This window comes from Rhinatrema bivittatum, chromosome 11, assembly GCF_901001135.1.
Source record: "Rhinatrema bivittatum chromosome 11, aRhiBiv1.1, whole genome shotgun sequence".
Taxonomy (NCBI): Eukaryota; Metazoa; Chordata; class Amphibia; order Gymnophiona; family Rhinatrematidae; genus Rhinatrema; species Rhinatrema bivittatum.
In genome coordinates this window covers 81,341,651-81,358,842 of record NC_042625.1, presented here as the reverse complement: position 1 = coordinate 81,358,842, position 17,192 = coordinate 81,341,651, and the positions used below count along the sequence as shown (strand labels likewise).

Genomic DNA, 17,192 nt, shown 5'->3' with positions numbered 1-17,192 from the left:
GCCAAAAGGGAGGGCTTGGAATTGAAAATGTTGCCCTAGAATCTTGAAGCGGAAGAAGCGTTGATGTGAAGGTACGCTTCCGTGAGATCCAACGAAGCCAAGAATTTCCCTGGTGCACTGCGGCCAGGACCAAGCGGAGGGTCTCCATCCGGAACCGTGGAACCCTGAGGGATTTGTTGACTGTCTTGAGGTCCAGGATAGGACGGAAGTTGCCCTCCCTTTTGGGAACCACGAAATAGATGGAATAGTGGCCCCGACCCAAGTTGGTGGTGGGAACTGGGACTATTGCCCCCAGCGAAAGGAGGCGGTCGAGAGTCTGACAAACAGTCCGTTGTTTGAGAAGGGATCCGCATGGAGAGAAGATGAACCTGTCCCTGGGGTCGCGGACAAAATCCAAGGCGTAGCCGCGTTTTAGAATATCCAAGACCCACTGATCCGACGTGGACCCACTCCTAGTAGAAGAGCACAATCCAGCCCCCTATCCTGGGGAACGCCGCAGGGGTCGGCCTGGAATCATTGGGCTGGTTTTGAGGAAGCGGTATGTCCCGGCCCATCCCTGCCGGGTCTGCGCCCTCGAAAGGACAGGTTCCAGGTATGCGAGCGGGAGGACGGTGTCCGTGGAGTCGGTTGCCTGGTATTCCGAAACCAACGCCGAGACCGAAACCGGTTTCTGGAGGAACTAAAGGATCTCTAGGAACGAGAACGATCCTCCGGTAGTCTGTGAACAGCATTTTCACCGAGAGACGATGATCTGGTCCAGATCCTCCCCGAAAAGAAACATGCCTTTGAACGGGAGCGACCCCAGGCGAGACTTGGAAGAGGCATCCGCCGACCAGTTGCGAAGCCACAGGAGACGACGGGCCGAGACCGCCGCCACCATAGACTGGGAAAGGACCCGGAGAAGATCATATAGAGCATCTGCTCCGTAGGCGATCGTAGCCTCCAGCCTGTCTGCCTGTTGGGCCTCTGCTGCCGGCAGATCCTGGGAGGTGAGAAGCTGTTGGACCCAGCGAAGCCCTGCCCTTTGTGCCAGTGAGCTGCAGATGGCCGCACAGACTCCTAGAGCTCACACCTCAAAGATCCTTTTGAAGTAAACCTCCAACTTTCTGTCTTGAATATCCTTCAGCGCTGTGCCACCTGTGACCGGAATGGTGGTACGCTTAGTGACCGCTGAGTCCACCGCCAGAACCTTGAGCAGCTCGAGGAACTCCTCCGGGAGGGGGTAGAGCTTTTCCATCGCTCTGCTGACCTTTAAGGTGGCCTCAGGGGAGTCCCACTCTCTGGAAATTAACTGCAAAAACGTGGGATGGGTAGGGAAGGCCCTGGCCAGCGGTCACAACCCCGCCAGGAGAGGGTCTCCCTTCTTCACCTTGGGGTCAGGCCCCGGGGGAACATCGATGTCCATTTCCTGTAGAATATGCGGGATTAGGCCGTCCAGCTCGTCCTGCTGGAAGATGCGGAGGACCCGAGGGTCATCGCCTTCCATCTGGGCCCCTAAGATGGGATCGTCCCCGGACGGGTCAGGAATCGGGTCACTGACCGGGGTTGCGGGATACCTCTGGGGTGCCTCGGGTTGATCCCAGGCTGGATCTGGCAATCTTCCGCCCTGCTGGGTGCTGCCCTGGGAGGGGTCCCCTCCCGGGAGTGGGGCCGTGCACGCCAACTTGGGAGGTGGGGGTCCCGTGGCGACATCCAAAGGCTGGGCCATGCTCTGCAGGAAGGCATTATGCATCAAAACCTCAAATTCAGGTGAAAACGCTGGAACCCCCTAGGGGGGGGCAAGCTGGAGCCTCCTCCGTGCGAGAACGTGGCTCCGACTCTGAAAACGGAGCCAAAATGGGTGGCAGCGCCGGTATCGGAGCCTCCGGGTCCTCCCCCTGAGAGTCGGCATCCTCGACGTCCGAAAACAAGATGGCTGCCGTTCCCGCGCTCAGCGGGAACGGGGGCTTGCCGCTGACGATAAGCACGGTCCTGTCCACGGGCTCCAGCCGCATCCCCCTGCTGGGAGCAGCCTTCCCCATCGGGGAGGCAGCTCATGCATAGCCCCTCCCGCGAAAGCCGGCCCCCCCAAGTCGTCCGCATGCAGTGCATGCCGCCAACCGCGGCATCCTGAGAGCAAGGGGGGGGTGGAAAGTGCGGGCTTTTTCTTCAGCGCCTGGAGGCCAAGCCGCAAAAACGGACCGCCCACAAACACCACCGACCCGGCGAGAAAGGACCGCCGGGGAAATCGGACGTCGCGGCGGAGAGCAGCCCCGGGGAATGTCACGTTGCGGGGCCGCGGGTCGGCGATCATTTGGGGGGGGGGGGGGGGGGGGGAGGTGAGGTTAGAGCCTCTAACGTGCACCCCGGCGGTCAGGCGCAAGGAGGGAGGGAAACCTGTAAATCAAAACGGAAGAAAACACAAACTTACCCCCGGACAGCAGGATTAGGAAAGACAGAGGGAAAAACACAGGAACAGGCCTGTCAGCAAGTGCCTTGGGGGGGGCGGGGGGGGAGAGAGCCCGAACTGGAACTCTCCTGAGCTGAACTAAATTGACAAGAAAACTGCTTCTGCCTTTTTTTTTTCCCCCCTATAAAACTTGATCCCTCCAAGAAAAGAGACAGAGTACAAGCCTAGAACCCACTAAGCTACTGTGCTGGGAAACTGCGGGTCCCCTGCTACCATCTGCTGGAGTCAGAACGATACTGAGTATTGAGACAAGGGAGGTGGTCTTATATAGCACCTCCCCCAGAAGTTTGTGTTCTGACTCCATCTGCTGGACGGGGGACATAACCCACCATCTGGACTGATCCTGGTACGTACAGGGAATGATCATTTTCAGCACCACCTTATATATTGAATCACCAATAGTATGTAGTTGATGATTTAATTTCGTGTTACATTATTTTAGATTTTAGTTGTATTCTGTTATGTATGTTTTGTTTTATCCACTTATTTGGATGAATATTATTTTAAATGTCAAGTACACAAGGGAGGTGTATGGAGCCAATAGTTAACCCCTTTGAAAAAAAACAAAACTGTGTGGGAAATCATTCACTTGTTTTGATGCGTCTATGGTGCCCTAAACCAGGATATGGTACACGAATTACAAAATGTACAAAGCATATGGCTTAGCAAGAAGTTCTTGCAGTTGTGTGCTGTAAGATGGAGGCAAAGGTAAAATGCAACATTATCTTTATTACTTCCCAGTTACAACCATGAAAACATTTTTGCCCAGGATTACACAAGCAGCACTAGAGCCAAAACTGGAACACACCCCTCTCAAGAGTTCTCTTGACTTTATAGGCTTCAAAAACACACTTATCTCATATGTACCACCAAGAAAAATTCAGGCTGGCAAGGACCAGCCTAGGGCATGGCATGTAAGTCAGCACTGAGACATACCCTGCAGCTGCTTCAGGCAGACAGTAGGCCAACAACTTATCACAAAATAATTAACTCTTCAGGAATCCTGCACCTGTCTAGCACTGCTGCAAACCGCCAATTCAGATTATTTCTGCCAGCCCAAGGAAATTCAGGACTGCAGTGCTAGGCTCCCACAGGTTCTCCTCAAACTCCCTTCCCTGGTACAGGAGAAGATTTCCAAATACATTGCAAGAGTCAAACCTATACTGCCAGAACCAAGTATGTGCCATGTCTGAGTCAAGAAGTACACAGGCAAGAAAAAAAAAGTTTTATACTCCAACAGGACAAAATACAGGTAAAGCCTGAAAAGACTGGCATTTAAAAGAACACCACAATCACATTAACTATTTCAAGAAGAAAGTGCAAGTGGTATTGAAAGCAATCTCAACAAATAGCTAATATTAGCCAAGTCACAATATCAGCAATCAAAATATTCAAGGAAAGCAAACAGAAAATTTTTGAAAATAGACAACCCACATATACACACACACAAAGTTATCATATAAAAGGCAAAAAGGTGCCAAAATTGCTGAGCTCGATGATTCAATAATCACTACCCCCAAAAAATCTCATATACAAAGACAAAAAAAAATACTCCGTTTCTTTCTTGTACAAATTGTGATTACTAATATGGGAGTTAACTGATCTTTATTCCAGTTATCTGGAAAAATGGCTATCAAATGGACTAGAAGTTCCAGATACCAGCAGGAATGGCTAGCTCTAGTCCTTGAGCACCACAAGCCAGTCTGGTTTTCAGGACAGTCAAATTATGAAAATAAAACTGGTTCTCACATTAAATGTATGCAATCTCTCTCAAATATTCATTATAGAAATCCAGAAAACCAGCCCTGTTTGAATAGAGCTCACCAGCTCAAAAACTTTCCCTGCTCACATTCCTCTTCATCTGTCCTCTGTGTTTCTCTACCTATAGTGTTTCTTCACCATCTCCCCCGGCCCAGGTCTTCTTCTTATAAGAGCATGCCATACTGGGTCAGACCAAGGGTCCATCAAGTCCAGCATCCTGTTTCCAACAGTGGCCATTCCAGGCCATAAGAACCTGGCAAGTACCCAAAAACTAAGTCTATTCCATGTTACTGTTGCTAGTAATACCAGTGGCTATTTTCTAAGTCAATTTAATTAATAGCAGGTAATGGACTTCTCCTTCAAGAACTTATCCAATCCTTTTTTAAACCCAGCTACACTAACTGCACTAACCACATCCTCTGGCAACAAATTCCAGAGGTTAATTATGCGTTGAAGAAAAATAACTTTCTCAGATTAGTTTTAAATGTGCCACGTGCTAACTTCATGGAGTGCCCCCTAGTCCATCTATTATCCGAAAGAGTAAATAACCGATTCACATTTACCCGTTCTAGACTTCTCATGAATTTAAACACCTCTATCATATCCCCCCTCAGCCGTCTCTTCTCCAAGCTGAACAATCCTAACCTCTTTAGTCTTTCCTCCTAGGGGAGCTGTTCCATTCCCCTTTATCATTTTGATTGCCCTTCTCTGTACCTTCTCCAGTGCAACTATATCTTTTTTGAGATGCGGCAACCAGCATTGTACACAGTATTCAAGGCGTGGTCTCACCAGGGCATTATGACATTTTCCGTTTTATTCACCATTCCCTTTCTAATAATTCCCAACATTATGTTTGCTTTTTTGACTGCCGCAGCACACTGAGCCAATAATTTCAATGTGTTATCCACTATGATGCCTAGATCTCTTTCTTGGGAGGTACTCTGACATCCAAATTCAATAGGCTAGTTAGTGGATAAGTTTATCCAGCTAAAGTTAGCTGGATAATTTGTCCCATATATGCAGTGGGATAAAAGGCCCAAAGTTATCCCGCTACATAAGCTGAACAACAAAAAAACATAACCAGCCATGTGTGAATATAACCAGCTACGTTTTTTTTTATTTATCCAGCCTTGAGTAGCCAGATAACTGCTAAGTAGTACTGTCATCAGAAATCAAACATTAAAAAATAAAAGGGTCCAGTGGGCCAATCCCCTCCATATGTTCACCTTTCACCCATTATGCCCCATATGGCTCCTCCCTCCCATCTATTAACGTGCTGAGGAGGGCCTGCAGCTTTTCAGCTCACAAAGCAAATCTCCATCAAGGGCTTTTAACATAAATACAATAGTGCATATAGAAGAGTATGAAATTATAAAAAACACACAATTACAGTCACCATACTTGCTCATCCTAAGACTGACAGTAAGGAGGACAGGGTAAGGAGCAAGAAATTCAATCAGCAGATTCTAGTATACAATAGTGCCACAAATCACTATTGTAGGCAGCAGTGTGACTTTCATTTAGCTAGGTACCAACCAACAAGTTAAGTTGAAGAAAACAGAGACCTACCTTGCTGGTGATACCCATTTGCAAGCAAAGTGATATCTGACATACTCATGCATCCCAGAAAAGAGTGTGTAACTTCCTGTCTCCTTTCTCTCCCAGATTTTTCCCTCTCCATCTTCTCTCTTGCCTCTCCAGCAACATTTCTCCCATCCTTTCACGCCATAATTTCCCTTGCCCACTACAGGTCTGCTTTTAATCCTCTCTCATTGTGTGTCACACTGCTATACAGTACCAAGACCCACCTCCCTACCTCCTTCCCTTTGTTCTCTCTCTCCTCCATTTCCCCCACCTTCGCTCTCCGACAAGCCAAGCCAAACCAAAGAGACAGGGCGAGCAGGCCGTGGGAAAAGGGAAGACAGGAAGCACATCCCATGAGTACTGCTGCACTTGCCTCTTCTTGCGATCCATTGGTTTTGAGCACTGCTGTTAACCAATAGACTGTGGAAGGAAGGAGAAGATGCAGCTTTTAATAGAAGCACTTCCTTATAGCTCCTGTGACTTGCTGTCACTCACTTGCTAGTACAGCATTAGCAAGTGAGGAGGCGGCATGCAATTTTCATTCATTAGTGGCGACCTAACACCTGGATATTTCATACCCTCATGTTCAGTAAATAAGGCGATGTTGGCACTCTGGAAACACAGCAATACCTCACACAGTACTGGGGACATGGAAAACACTACTGACCATTCTCTAGCATATAACTGGGATCATTGTTAGCATTATAGAAATATATCACCACATCAAACAGTGTTCAGATACTTAGCAATATGCTGGAGCAGTCTCCCAGGAGCTCCTTGCTAAAATATTTTATAAGAGAGTCTCACTCACTAGATAATAGTTGGTGATAGTCTCTTGATAACAACAAACAAAATTAATAAAGTCACACTGGCAGATCACTACCCAAGATATAAAAATGGTAGCAATTGTCTTTGGCACCATTAGTCTGAACAAAAAGCATCCAAGAAAATGTGAGTATGTTACCTGAAAATATTACACTTTACAAGTACCATAAGAAAGCTATCTTTAGCACAATTTAAATATTAAAGAAGAGCACTAAAAATAAATTTGAGAGACTAACATCGTACAAAGCATACCCCTAGCTTAAGGGTCAGGCTCATTTTTGTGATGATATGACATGTGCAAAACAAACCCATCCAGAGACACTAACCTGAGAAATACTAATACACAGTAACACCGGATGCAACGAGGACAGTGTCGGGACACATGCTGAATATACTGTAGTACATGCACAATATAAATACATTCTTGGCTATATCAAAACCACGCAGCCAATTCTTCTGAAAGTTGGCAGACCAAAAGAGATTGGGAGTCTGATCCTGTCTTGCCCAATACCCTCTCAGATTTTCAACATACAAGTGAAAATCAAAATTAACAAAGAAGGTGTGTTAGCCCCATAATTATGGTAGTGCAGCAAAGGCTACACAGACAGCAAAAACAAAACAACGTTTAAAACAAATGCAGCCATGCTTTGACCATGAAACTACAGAGCATAAAAGCAAATCGCACAATTATCTCTCCCACAGGGGTTCCCCCACTTCCACATTATAGAGGAACATGTCCAGGACTGGGACCCAAGGGTTAACCCTCAGGTGCACAGCAAAGGCCAGGAAAGAAAGAGAGCGCTTTGAGGGTCTGGGCAAGGCCGTGTAATAGGGCTCTGTCTCTTTCCCTCCTGTTCCTGCCTTTCTCCCTCTCACGGGCTCGCTCTCGCTTTCTGCCTGTCCGTCTTTCTCCTGCTACCCCAGCCACCCCACCCGCCGGGTCTGCCTCCGGCCTGCCTCGCTCTCCAGCCGGGGCCTCTCCTCGGCGGAGGCCACAGCCGGCTCCGAGAAAGAGGCAGAGACAGCAGCGCTCGGTGGCGTCCCTGTCCGCACGGGCGTGAGATGTGAAGGGAGGCGGGACAACGGAAGCCAAGCCGGCCACTTCTCACCTCCCGCGCTCGAGGCTCAGGCTCAGCCTTAGCCTCAACCGCCGCCGCCTCCTCCGACTAATGCCCGCGGCCCGCTCGCTGACGGGAGGGGGGGGGGGGGGGGCGCAGGCCACCGCGCACGCGCGGACCGGGAAGCGGGCGCGCGCTGAAGACGTTTCTTCGAGCGCCCTCGTGCCTGTGCTAAGGAACTGAGCCGCGCGCCGCTTTATGGTCAGCGTGCTATTTCCGTGTCGTGCACACGCACACAGAAGTGCTATTTGTATGCTCGCTTCATATCACGCTGCACGCGTACATCTCTCTATCCGCTCATTTACACATACAGTGACTGCAAGATTCAGGATTCTTTATAGATACAACACAGAAAGAGAGCATGAGGACAGAGCCCACTGCCCATCCACATTTCCCGTTCGCTTTATAGTCGCTTCCTATCACTCTGCTTGTCCGATGTTTTCTTGAATTCTGACACTGAGCGCCTTTCCACCGCTTGCACAAGGAGACTGTTCCATGCATCCACCATCCTTTCTGTGGGGAAACACTTCCTTAGGCCAGGCCTAATACTAGCTTTTTACTCTTCTGCGCCAATAATTACTGTGCTGTCTCCTCCTCATTCTGTTTTTATAAGGTTTACCTTGTATTATTTTTTTCCAATAACTAACACGTGATAAAAACAGTTTCTGCCTCAATCTAAATCTTTCTCTCACATTCTCTGTCTGGCTTTTATTTATTCTCGATTTCACTTTCTCGGTCAGTCTCTCTCTCTCTCTCTCTCTCTCAGGGGAGGCTCAAGACAATCTGCTGCCTGAGGTGAAGGATGAAATGGCACCCTCCTCCTCTCCCAAGGTAGGACACAGATAAGGTTGCCAACTGGCTCCAGATTTTCAGGACAGGTCTATTCAGTACTGGTTGTACCCCCATTGCATGCTGGTACTTATTCTAATTTCCCTATTGCATTCCCTAAGAAAATCAAGACTATAAGTACCTGAATGCAGGAGAGTAAAACCAGGACTGGATCAACCTGTCCTGAATATCTGGAGCCAGTTAGCAACCCTAGACACAGGTGAAATCACCAAGAGGGCCAAGGTATGCGTGAAATCCCCCCTGGAGTCTGGCCCTACTGAGAAAGGGTCAGAGTTCCTGCCCTGGAGAGTGGCAGATAGTAGGTCAGTGTTATCTCTAGGAAGCTGGCAACCCTGCCCAGGGCCAGTGCAAGGGTAGTAGGCGCCCTAAGTAACTTCTGTCTTGTGCCCGCTCCCCCTCTCGTTTGCACTGCGCCCCCACTGGTCTCGGGCCCGACTCTTCCTACCTCGCTCATGCCGTCCACTGTATATTTCTCAAGCCCTGCTTGCATCCCAACGAATCTCTACTCCTCTTTGCTGTGAGCTCCTAAGGGTCGGCGCCATAGGCGACTGCCTAAGTTTTCCTAATGGACCTGACCCTGCCGCACTCCCAGGAGCCCTACCCCTTGCCTCCCACCCTTCCTCAGCATTTGCCTCCAGGGGAAGCAGGAGCTAGGTGAATGGTGGGAGTCTGTATGTGGCACACTCTCTCTGGGCTGGTGCAAGAGTATTAGATGTGTGAGGTGAACCTTTTGCCCCATCTCCCCTCCCCACACACAAAAATTATGCATTTATTTTTTTTATTTTTTGTTTTTATTAGAAATTATGCATTTATTTTTTTCATTGTAAACATTTCTTATTAACCTCTTTCCTAACCCCAAAAGGGAGATTTTACATGGAAAAGAGATATTCAAAGTACAGTTTATGAGATAAAAATGTCACACATATATTATATTTACATGTACTGTTGTGGTGCAACCAGAAGACCCTACACAAAAGATACTTGAAACTTATATGCTATTAGGTCTATTTTAAAGTGTGTTAGTTATGGCCTTGACCCACAGACAGCCATGAACAAACTGCGTTACAATTACAGTATAAACAATCTTCCTTACCATAACTGTCAGTACTCAAACAGTAACCCTGCAACACTGCAAATAGTACACCAGGCTCTAAAACATCAGTACATCTCCTATTAGGAAAACAGAACAGGCCAGGTTGTTATAGATTGTTATAAAAAACTACCTGCTAGCAAAATACCTCAGCTCGGTCACACATGCAGATCACAGACAGACATTAAGAAGAAATAGAAACATGTGTAACCCCCTCTTTGGTTTACAGCCAGAATTAAGGGGCCACACAGTCCCCAGGGCTAATCTCAATAGCCCAGGCCTCTCTCACTATAGTAATCATGGCAGAAAAGGACCAGATGGCCTTTTCCAGTCTGCCCAGCAAGCTTTTTATGTTAGTATTTATTTATTTATTTATTTGCAGTTTTTATATACCAACATTTGTTTAGTAACCTCACATCGGTTCACAATTAACAGAAACATTGCAGCTGTGCCAAATAGAACGAACATGTGCAACAGTGCTTTACAAAAAACAATAAACAATTACAATAAACAATAAACTTGTTAACAAACATATGCAATAGTGCTTTACAATAAACTTGTTAACTGGGGGGAGGAGGGGAGAGAACAGTGGAACAATGAAAGGGAAAAATAATATAGTGGTACAAAGCAAATTGTTATCTCACTGAATTTATAAGTCTATAAATAAATAGAATGAATTTTATAAAACACAATTGGAAAAGAGAAAAGCTGGGTATGAGAGAAAGAAATGGGATAGAAGTCTTAAATACAATTGATATACAATCGATGTACAATCGATATGAATAATTGCCAACAAAAAGTTAGGTGTGGTGAGAAAGAAATAGGGGATGTACATTTAAGTACATTAGTGGGCAAGGCTGTAGGAGTAAGGGAGAGAGGAGAGTGTAAGGGTTAAGTATAAGCTTGTAGGAAAAGCCATGTTTTCAGTTTTTGCTTAAATTTTATTGGGCATGTTTCTTGCCATAACTCCGGTATCATATTGTTCCAACAGTTCGGTCCGGCTATGGTTATCGCACGCTTCCTATCTGCCGCTCCATGCAGGTTACCCCCATGTTTCTCTCAAGAAAAGAGTGGAGTGAATCACTCCATTCTAATCAGCCGGTTGTCTGACATCAGCATCTCTGGAACAGCTCTCAGCTGGTTCAAGTCATTCCTCAGCAACAGGAACTTCAAGGTTAAAATAAATAACAAAGTGTCTCACCCTTACAGATCAACTCTTGGCGTACCACAAGGATCCTCGCTCTCTTCTACCCTCTTCAACATTTATCTCCTCCCCCTCTGCCAACTCCTCGTAAATCTAAAGGTAACCCATTATATTTACGCCGACGATGTGCAGATTCTCATTCCGGTCACAGAATCTATCACAAAAACCCTCACCTTCTGGAATAATTGCCTCCAGTCCATCAACCACCTTCTCTCCAGTCTCAATACTTAAAACAACTAAAACTGAGCTCCTGCTCATCGCTCAGGATGACAACGACCTAGCATTCAACCATCTCCCCACAACCCTAATGACCCCCATTAGCCATGCGAGAGACCTTGGGAGTAATTCTGGACAACCGGCTGAACCTAAAAAAATTCGTCCACAACACCACAAAGGAATGTTTTTACAAACTACAAATCCTAAAGAAGCTGAGACCCCTCCTACACTTACACGACTTCCGGACAGTGCTCCAAGCCACCTTTTTCTCAAAGGTCGACTACTGCAACTCCCTCCTCCTTGGCCTCCCATTAAACACCATTAAACTTCTACAGATGTTACAGAACACCGCAGCAAGGATCCTGACCAACACCAGCAAAGGAGAACATATCACGCCCATTCTTAAGAATTTACACTGGCTCCCCATTAAATTCAGAATCCTTCACAAAGTTCTCACGATGATACACAAGACCATTCACAACCAAACATCCCTTGAGCTTAATATTCCTCTTCGCCACCACACTTCCTCCAGACCAATCAGAACAGCGTACAAAGGCACCCTGTACGCCCCTCCCCCCATGTCCTCTCTAAGAAAACACGCCTTCTCCACAGCTGGTCCCTCCCAATGGAACGCTCTTCCCTCAGAGCTCTGCCAGGAACCCTGCCCTCTGACCTTCAGGAAAAGGCTAAAGACATGGTTTTTCAAACAAGCGTTTCCCTAAAGAACAGACAACCTCTCATTGACACTAATTTTTCGGCCTTACGCGGGCCTACTTGTTCTTGATCTTAAGCATCATTTCTTTTGATCCTAAGCTTCTTGTTCTAAGTGAGCCTTAGCTTTGCAACTCCTTTTAACATCATCCTCAGCCTCTTGCCATTAGATGCATCCAATGTATATATTAACTGCCCCAGTAAACTACCGACCTGCATTCATTTTAGTCTTGCTATCCACTGCTGTTCGTTCTAAAGTTATGCAATTGGTGAAAGATGTTAACCAAGTCCACCAATGTTCTTGCCTTTCCCTGTTTGATGTCACCCCTATCCGATGTATACACTGTTCGATGTATCCATTGTTCGATGTAATATACATTTGCTAACCTTGTTCTCGTCTATCCCTGTTTGATGTCACCCTTATTCGATGTATCCATTGTTCCATATATCCATTGTTCGATGTAATTTATATATTTTCTAACCTTGGTTCGATGTAAACCGATGTGATATGTCTATTCATGAATGTTGGTATAGAAAAAGTTCTAAATAAATAAATAAGAAAAGTAACTGCCGCTCCATGCAGTTACCCCCGAGTCCCTATGTTAAGAGTAGTAATATTTACAATCGATCAAAACCAAGCATCTGAAAAACCCATAAATTTCTGCTAGCAACATTTTTTTTGGGGTGAGGAGCCTTCTTGACAATTCAAACAAGACTGCTTGCCGTCCTGTGCTTTTTCCCTTAAGTCTGCGTGTCAGTACCTCAGTAAAGGTCAGGGCCCATGTAGGTTGTTGTCTTTATCCAGTTCCCCTTTCCTCTGCCTGGGGGGGTGGGGGGGGGGGGGCGGAGAAAAAAGCATAAGAGGACCACAGCCATTACAGAAACATAAAGTTAAAGGAACATCAGAGTGCTCAGCTTCAAGCAAGGAGGCAATCGCTTTAGCCACATATTCTGGCTGTGCCTGTTGGCCCTTAAATGGTTGAGGGTTTGCTCTCTTTCCTTATTTCCTGTGTGGAAGGAGGGTCATCTGGAAGATGGATCTTAGGTATTGTAAAAAAGAAACATTTTTTTCCCTTTTCCAATTACTCCTCAAGCTGGCGGGATAAAGCATAAGCCAGCCGGATGTCATGGGAGTGCAGGCTCTTCTTAGCATCATCAAACTGTTGTTGCTGCATATACAGCTAAAAATAGGAAAAATAATCACTTTCTGGCCTTTATAAGGTAATTCCTGACAAGTGGAGGAGTCGCTGAGTAGTTGAGAGCAGCAGACTACAAACCAGGGTTCAGATCTTGGGCAAGTCACTTTATACTCCTTTGCCTCAGATACAAACTTAGATTATAGACCCCTCTAGGGATAAGAAAGTACCCACAGAACATTAATGTAATCTGTTTTGAAGTGCTGAAAAGCAGAATAAAAAAAAGTTACAGCACTAATTCTTTATGTATGTAATTCAAAAATTTAATTAGAATGGAACAGCATCCATTTCCTTACTTGATACAATTATCAGGAGAATGCACAAAGTCCACAGGAATTTATTTATTAACAGGTATTTATATACCGTTCTTCTATAATGATCAGGCCAGTTTAAAAAATTAACACATAATAATTAAAAAAAACATACAATATTACAAGAAAACTTTACAATAAAACACCTTACTCATAAGATACAAAAGTAATATCAATGAAACATTTAATGTCAAAGGCTAATTTAAATAACCATATTTTTAGCTTATGTGTAAATGATTTGAAATGAGTAGCTATTCTTAAAGCTTCAGGCATTGTATTCCATAGTTTAGGATCCGCTACAGTAATAGCTCTGTCACAAACCTCACATAAGCGAGAATAGTGTAGAGATGGCATATATAATAAAACCTTTATTAGATGATCTTGCCATTCTCCGTGGAACATATAAGTGTAAGGTTGCTCTTATCCAGTATTTTGATTGTTAATGATCTTAGGTATTAGGATCTAAAATTGTATGGGTAACCAGTGTTATGGGGTTAATACTGGCGTCATATGATGAAATCAGTTGCTACAAGTGAAAATGCATGCTGCTGCATTTTGCAGCTACTGTAGTGACTTTAGAGAACTAACTGGTAACCTGAGTAATAAAGCATTGCAGTAATCAATTTTTGCAAAAATGAGTGTTTGTAGGACAGTTTGAAAGTCTTCAGATTCCAATAAAGGTTTAATCGTCTCAATCTACTTAATGTATAGTATCCAGATTTAATTATTGTTCTAATGTGAGTGGACATTGATAATCTATTGTCGAGGATTACTCCAAGATCTCAAACTGAATCAGCCAGAATGAGCTTGGTGGAACTGAAATTGAAAAGAGAAAGCTGATCTGTTAATGTTTTTTCTATTAACATTTAGTACTAATCTAATGTGGGATAATAGTTTCTGAATAGTGGAAAGAGGACGCAGCAGCATTTATTTTATTTATTTATTTAAAAATTTCTTCTTTGCTACTTTCAACAATCAAAGCAGTTCACAAAATAATATTAATAAAATAATGGCAAATTCCATAAACATAAAATAGAGTAAAACAATAACATCATCTCAAATAAATCATCAGTATAAGACAAGATAAAATACCAATCTAATATAATGTAAAATTGGCGTATCATAAAACAACACTTCATACTTAAAACAGAAATGTATTAAATAAAATATTAAACAAAGCTTTCAAACTGCAATTCTCAATTAAGTGCCTGAAAGCAGCTCACTGAATGTCTGCTGGAATAACCAGGTTTTAAGCCCTTTTTTTAAACAAATTTTTATCTGCTGTTAGTCTCAAGTTTTCTGCCATTGTCTTCCACATGATGGGGCCAGCTACTGATAGTGTGCCTGTTGAACAGTTAGAACACACAGCAAAGCTTTGTTTGCTGATCAAAGGTTTCAAGAAGGAGTGTACAAACGTAATATGGCACCTAACCATGATATGTCACTATTAAAGATTCTGCAGTGAAGCAAAGTTAGTACTTTCTATAATATCCTATATGTATCAGCAGTCAGTGTAATTGGAGCAGAACTGGGGTTATATGGTCATATTTCATGTGCCTGTTAGAATTATTACTGAAGAGTTTTGCGGTAATTGAAGGGGTTTGATGGTTTTTATTTGGGACTCCAAGAAACAGGGAGTTACAATAATCCAACCCCACAAAAATTACAGTTTGGAGTGCTAACCTAAAATCATCCAGCTCTAAGTACAGTTTAATCTTCTCAACTTTCTTAATTTGTAGTAGCCGGACTTAACTAGGTTCTGTATATGATGTTTCATTGACAATCTAGAGACTATTGCAACACCCAGGACGTGTGCCCCTGTCTGGATTTACACTCAAAGTAGAAAACTGGTAGATCTTCAATCTTTGGTTGCCTTGATATAAGGATGATTTCAGCTTTTTTTTTAAGTTCAAAGCTAATCCATTGTGGTGTAACCATTTCAGGATAGCTGTCATATATATCTCTAACTCATTTGATGCTGTGACTAAGGATGAAGAAATGGGAAAAGAGAACTGAAGTTTAAACCTAAGGGAGCTAGGAATATATATTAAGAAGAGTTTCGGATAGACTGGATCCCTGGAGTACCCCAATTTTGATATCTATCCAAGAGGAGCAACTGGAGGCTATGCTATCAGCAAATTTTCTTTTACTGAGAAAAGAAACAAACTCTGACAGATGGGTCAACAAAATGTTGTGATCTATGGTATCGAAGTCCACAGAAATGTCTAATACCAAAAGATATCACTGACCGTACTCAAAACCCCGAAATATACTGTCAGACCAAGATAACAATAGTGTCTCTGTACTTCTATTTTTTTCTAAAGCCATATTTTCTTTGGTGTAATAAAGAGTTTTCTTCTAGATAATTGCAAAACTGTTATGCACTGATTTTTCAATTATTTTGGCAAGACATGATAAATTAGAGGTGGGCCTGTATCTGGAGAGTTCTGCAGACTTTAATTGAGAAATTTTGAGAATAGGTTTTACTATGACCATTTTTAAAGAGCTGGGCATCACAACCCTCCTCCAACGGTAAGTTCACTATTTCAGCAACTGAGGAGGACATTTTTTTGAGATTAGGTGTGAGAGCATTAACTTGGATTGAGTTTAGCAAACAATAAGATGGGTTTAATTTTTTAATATAGCCTGTATTTCTAGAGAAGGCACTTCCAAGAAAGTGTCCCAGATGGACTCCACTATGGTAGAAGGAGTTACAAGTGTACTAAGAATTGCGGGGAAACCCCCGCAGATATTTTCCACTTTCTCATTAAAATAAGAAGCGAATAAGTGACTAGTCAAAACTGAGGTGATTGTCAGAAAAGGAAAGAAGAGTAGTGGAGAAGCCTGGGAGAAAATAGTTGGAAGAAAGAATTAGATCAAAGCAATAGGCATGCTGATGAGTGGGGGTGGTAGAACCTAGTTGGAGGTAAAAGAGTAAGAAGCCTTGAGACATAAAGGTCAGAGAGGTCATTGGTGTGTAAATTAAAATCCCAAAGAATAAGGGAAAGAAAAGATGATTTGCAGAAGAAGAGCCAGTAGTCAGTGAGGAATGAGGAGGGGGATTTATCGAGGGGGGTTGGGAGGAGAAGTTAGGATAACAGCTACTGATATTGGGGTGAACATGCAGATGGAATGAGACTCAAAGGAATTAAAGAAATGGGATTGAGAAAGAAGGCGTGGAAGCCTGCAGAAGGGGGAGAACAGGAGTCCTACACCACTGCCACCATGGCCTACTGAGCGAAGTGCGTGAGAAAACAGACAACCTCCATGTCAGAAAGCAGCAACTGAAGTAGAGCTCTCCGGGAAAAGCCAAGAGTGGGTCAAAGCAAAACACTGGAGAGAATGAGACGTGAAGAGGTGATGGACATGTCTTGCTTTGTTGAAAGCAGAGAGGAGGAAGGGGGGGCAGGGATGAGCTTGGGGAGGGTTCGGATTAACGCAAGTCGAATAGTTGAGAGTGGCCTTGAAGGGCACAACTTGGGATTGGTATCCCCAGCAAAGAGGAGGAGGAGGAGAAGAAAATGGGAAAGAGCCATGGAATTGCGACAACCAGGATTAGTGTGAGATTCTTTTGGACAGGTTGGTGACAACCAGCTGACAGGATTAAAGTTCTCAGGCTACAGGGCAGTGAAAACAGCAAAAATAAGGATGATATGGGGAAGTGGAGATTGTGAAAAGTTGGAAAAGTAGATATGACACTCTTCCTCCAGATGATGATGGCATATGAGTCCAAATTGCCTGTCTACTCCCCATCCCCCCCCCTCCCAGATGAGAAAGCTGAGGCAAGGCCGCTGCTGAATCTCTAGCAGAGAGTTTCAGATCATCCTCAGCAGAGGGGAAAAGGGCTACACGCCTGAAGGTAGGAGAGTTAGCTGTTC

General features: G+C 44.4%; 1 protein-coding gene across 6 annotated transcripts in view; it reads right to left on the bottom strand.

The window, feature by feature from the left end:
* SCMH1 (Scm polycomb group protein homolog 1) overlaps positions 1-7,889 on the bottom strand; it is a 114,289-nt gene extending 106,400 nt beyond the window's left edge. Inside the window, exon 1 of one of the 6 annotated variants that reach the window (XR_003859217.1) lies at positions 7,729-7,889. The gene's annotated coding sequence lies outside the window, so the exon portion shown is untranslated. Of the gene's footprint in view, positions 1-5,779; positions 6,030-6,065; positions 6,111-6,945; positions 7,672-7,728 lie in introns of those variants that run through there. The other 5 variants (XM_029620027.1, XM_029620022.1, XM_029620026.1 and 2 more) reach the window with 5 other exon arrangements.
* Between the last annotated feature and the right edge of the window lie 9,303 nt (positions 7,890-17,192).